Source organism: Eptesicus fuscus, chromosome 6 (genome assembly GCF_027574615.1).
Source record: "Eptesicus fuscus isolate TK198812 chromosome 6, DD_ASM_mEF_20220401, whole genome shotgun sequence".
NCBI lineage: Eukaryota > Metazoa > Chordata > Mammalia > Chiroptera > Vespertilionidae > Eptesicus > Eptesicus fuscus.
The window spans coordinates 31,524,580-31,529,785 of NC_072478.1; the positions used below are offsets into that span (position 1 = coordinate 31,524,580).

At 37.9% G+C, this 5,206-nt stretch overlaps 1 non-coding gene across 1 annotated transcript; it reads right to left on the bottom strand.

Moving 5' to 3' along the window:
- On the bottom strand, positions 1-191 carry LOC114234876 (U2 spliceosomal RNA). Its single transcript, XR_008556481.1, has one exon. It is a non-coding gene; the product is annotated as a U2 spliceosomal RNA (small nuclear RNA).
- Positions 192-5,206: the final 5,015 nt, after the last annotated feature.

The window sequence follows — 5,206 nt, forward strand, 5'->3', positions numbered from 1 at the left end:
TGTGTGTGCACCGTTCCTGGGGGTACTGCAATGCCAGGTCAATGCGTGGAGTGGATGGAGCAAGCTCCTATTCCATCTCCCTATTCCAAAAATATGTTTAATATAATGTCCTCAGATAGAGGATGTATCAGATATTAAACTGATAAGAACAGATACTACACTTGATTGTAGTCAAAAGGCTGAGAAGTGATGTTCTCCTAACTTTTAAAAATTTTTAAATCTTTTTATTGATTTGAGAGAGAGAGAGAGAGAAAGAGAGAGAGAGAGAGATGTGAGAGAGAAACATGGGTTGGTTGCCTCCCACATGAGCCCCATCCGAGGATATAACCGGAAACCTGGGTTTGTGCCTGACTTAGAATTGAACCCACCACCTTTTGGTGTATGAGACGATGCTCCAACTAACTGAGCCACACCAGCCAGGGCTTTTTCTAACTTCTTAAGGTAGAAATTTAGATAATTGATTTTACACTTTCTTTCTTTTATAATGTAAGTATTTAAGGCTACTAGAAGTATGCATTCCCTCTAAACATCACTTTAGCTGCATCACACAGATTATGACATATTGCATTTTCATTATATTCTAGTTCAAAATATTGCCACAGTTTTCTAGTTATTTATAGTATTCTTTAATGGAGTATGATTTATAATTTCCAAACATTTGGAGGTCTTTTTTTTTTTGATATCTTAGTATTATCAGTTTCTAATTTAATTCCATTTAGTCAGAAAAAATATTCTTTAAAGTTTTTGTTTGAAATTTATTTTTAAAGTTATTGAGACTTATTTTTATGACCCAAAACTGGTCTATATTAGAGAAATTTGCATGTTTAGAAAGGATATATTCTACAGTTTGGAGTGAGTTAGCTTATACATGTCTATTAGATCATGTTGATCAGCAGAGTTATTCTACATATAGAACAACATATGTTCTACATATATAGTGTCTTCTATCTACTTACTGATTTTCTCTCCACTTGTTCTGTTGATTATTTAAAGAAGGGTGCTAAAATCTTGAATTATGATTGTAGACTTCTCTTTCTTCTTGTAGTTCTGTTAGTTTTTGCTCCATGTGTATTAAATCCTAGGTGGTGGCATGTTTTTTCATGAGGAGGCAATTTTCTGGTTGTCTCTCTTTCTATGATGTTCATAGTTATTGATGTTCATTCCATAGAGCCACTAATTTATGGGAGGTTACAAATTAGTGATTTAAAAAATTTATTTAAAAAAAATTTTATTGAATTTATTGGGGTTAATAAACATTGGTTAATAAAATTATATATGTTTCAAGTGTACAATTCTATAACACATCATCTGTATATTATATTGTGTGTTCACCACCCAACGTCAAGTCACCTTCAGTCTAGTTTTAGCCACATCTTCATCTCCACTTCCGAAAGCATCTAATGCCTCTGAATCATAAGTTTTGGGGGAATTCTGTAGCCTTCTTCACTTACTGCTTACCATTCTAAGTCATTCACCACTCATTCACCAGCTTTCCAGTTTCAAAAACGTTGCTTTTTCTTTTCTTCTGTTAGCCTATTCTTACAGGTTTGTGTCTTTAAAAGACAAAAATTGCTCTGTTCTTGTTTCACCAGGGTTTTGGGAGGGAGTGAAAGAAGGTGCAGATGTCCAATCTACCATTTTAATTTTTTTAAATCCTCACCCGAGGATATTTTTCCATTGATTTTGAGAGAGAGTGGAAGAGAGGAAAAGACAGAGAGAAATATCGATGCGAGAGAAACACATCGATTGGTTGCCTCCTGCATGCCCCCGTCCAGGGCCCGAGTCAGGGAGGAGCCTGCAACTGAGGTACGTGCCCTTGACCGGAATCAAACCTGGGACTCTTGGGTCTGCAAGCCGATGCTCTCTCCACTGAGCCAAACTGGCTAGGACCAAGCTACCATTTTTAGCTCTGAAAATCTTTCCTTTATCTTTGTATTCCTTTTCCAAGTATACACTTTGTTACTTCTTAGTAAATATTTATGGAAGAAAACTACCCTCTCTTGGTCTTGCTTGGTGGGTCAGACCAGGATGTACTGAGATCATTCTTTTCCTTCCACCCGTCCCTGACTTGGCCGTGTGTATTCCCTGGTAATTGCCTCATCATTTAGGTTTTAAATCTTGAACTTGTGCAACCCTGAGGACTGCTAGTTTCAACACATGTCTGATTGATTTAGACTTTCTGATTCGGTCAGGCTTAGGGTCCGTCCTGTCTTGGTTGTTAACCTTGCTACCGACCGACTGGCCATCACGGTTTGACCCAGAGCTCTGATTCCCAGGTGATTTCACTGTTAGCTCAAAGCTGCCGTAGAAATCCTTACAGCTGAGCAAGCCCCGAATATGCTGCCTTGAAGGCCAGTCGGCCTTCGCAGACGGGAAGAAAGCTACAGGAAAGGCCCATTCTGAGCTGTCTGTGAAGCATGGAATGTCATCAACCACATCTCCCTTTGGCTTGATGGAATCTAAGCTTTTCTTCCCGCCCTACGTCCAGAGGGGAGACTCTTTTGTGGCCAGAATTATGATTTATTTCAAAGCACATTATATTGTGAGGAAGAGGTGGGGAAAAGACACGTTATTTTTTTGGCATGTATTTTGCTTTGCCCCGGTTATTCCTCATCTTCCAAATAATTTGTGGGATGAGTGCATTACCTGATTTTTCTTGTGAAGAGAAAAAAAGGAAGAGAAAAATAACTCTCTCGGGGAGCGACCTGGAATTAAACATGGAAAAGGAGGCACCAGTGAAACATTCCATTTACCTCCAGCAAACACCGTGCAGGGACGCCTTGACCACAGACTCCACGCTGCCAGAAACGCATGCCGACTCCTTTTTTCAAAAGTCACATATTTTCCACAGAATTTGATTCTGATCTTTGCTGTGTGACTGCCTGTGGCCACTCAGTTTCTGGAAACCTACCGTGCCAATTATTTGCTAAGTGGCTTTGGCAAGGCCTTTGCTAGTGTTTAATCACAGTAAGAAGGCTCCAGAGACTTTTGGCTATATAAAGGATTTTAGAGAAATTAGCCTAAGTTGGACAAAGCCCAGAGCAGCTGTACTGCTCTTCAAGTATGGGAGAATTTCTCAGAGATATATTATGATAACAGAAAAGTAACCTGGGATTTAGCCCTAAATTATGTTAATAACGAACTTAAATGTTCCTTACTTTACAAAACAGCTGTGTTCCTGAAAAATGTTAATTTCACAACTGCTTAATCTCCACTTATGGCTGAATGTCAATGTACACATTTATGTTTTCAATTCCTCTACTTCTCCAAGTTCCTTTATCAAGCAGTTGAGTATTAAAAAAATGTAAATATAGTATACCATGATAGCTATGTATTCAGAGAAGTGTTTATTAAATGTTTTGTTAAAGTAAATATTTACTCAGTATTTTGATTTTTATATATTGACAGAAATTAAGTCTTGGCCTCATCCAAAATGTACAAATGGGGGAGGGGTGCCTTGACAAAACAAGGGAGCCCATTAAGTTTGCCACTTTTTATTTGGTTTGCCTGCACATTTTGATGGTGCCAAAATGCCAATTTTCAGGTCAGTCTGTAACAGAGGTCTACCACAAAAGGAGTAAAATAAGGGATGTAAATGACATTTTAGGAGGCTAAATACACTCAATTAAAAAGCTTACCCTTCATTATACCTTCCATGTATGCTCTTGATATGAAGTGTATATTAACAGCACTGTTATAAAGTTATTATAAAAGTTTTTCTTTGTATACGTTTTAATAAACTTTTAAAACTGTAAGTAAGTAATAGTTAAAATAGTATTCAGTGTGTGAAACACTGGCCTATGAGACAAATTCCATGATCCTTCAAACAGTGAAAACAGCTTTGATTATTTTTCTTCAGTAATGGGTTAGTCTCACTTTTGGAAATTTTTTAATTCTCAAGAATGTTATTGCCAAAGATAATAACTTTGAGTCATACTTTAAATCTTTTTTAATTAATTAATTATAAGATGACAAATGGCAAGTTGAGCATATTCTTGATTCTTAGCTAGACCAGTGCAATTAAAATTTTAATCAGTAAAATTTATTCTCTATTATTTCTGGTTGTCTGTCAAATATTTTTCTGACATTTGAAGTAACAAAATTTCTGAGAAAATAATTCTTAACAGATTATTACTTATTACCTCTTAATATCTATTTATTATGATCAGAGTATAAAGGTTGCTGATAATAGAACTTTAGGTTTAGAGGAGGCTGAAGTCAATATACAGGGTAGTCATTATATTTCTGGGGAAGCCTTGAGAGAAACAATAGTCTTATTATATCATAACTAGAGGCCCGGTGCACGAAATTCATGCACGGGGGTTGGGGGGTGGGGGGTTCCTCAGCCTGGCCTGCATCCTCTCCAATCTGGGACCCCTCAGGGAATGTCCAACTGCTGCAGGGATTGGGCCTAAACTGTCAGTCAGACATCCCTCTCGCAATCCAGGACCACTGGCTCCTAACCACTCACCTGCCTGCCTGCCTGATCACCCCTAACTGCCCTCCCCTGCCAGCCTGATTGCCCCTAACCGCCTCTGCCTTGGCCCCTGCCACCATGGCTTTGTCTGGAAGGAAGGCAGATATCTGGTCGACCTGGTCTAATTAGCATATTACCCTTTAATTATATAGATTGCTTGACAAATGTCATCTCTGAATTATAGTATTTGAATAAAATTTATTATCTATGTCAAGAAATAAAAAAATATTATCCTTTATAATCCTGAGATTATGACCTTCTTTCTTTATCGATGCTTAAATGCCTCTCAGATCTGAAATGGTGACGACTTCTGTAGGTGGTTTTTTAAAGATGTCCTTAGCCCTGACCAGTGTGGTTCAGTTGGTTGGGCATTGTCCGGGGCACCAGGAGGTTGCCAGTTAGATTCCTGGTCAGGGCACATGCCTGGGTCGGGCTTGTAGGAGGCAGCTGATTGATGTTTTGCTATCACATCAATGTTTCTCTCTCTCTCCCTTTCTCTCTTTCTCAAAAGCAATAAAATAATCTCTTTTTTAAAAAAAATGTTCTTAAATGAAAAATATTAAAAGTAGGCAACCTTACAACAGTCTCCCAATATTTTTTTGTAAATTAACTGGTCAGTGAAACTCAAAAGTATGGAATCCACTAGTGTACTTAACCTAAAATGTATTTGCCTGTATATGTATGTATGTGTGTGTGTGTGTGTGTGTGTGTATGCACAAGGTGGTGGTG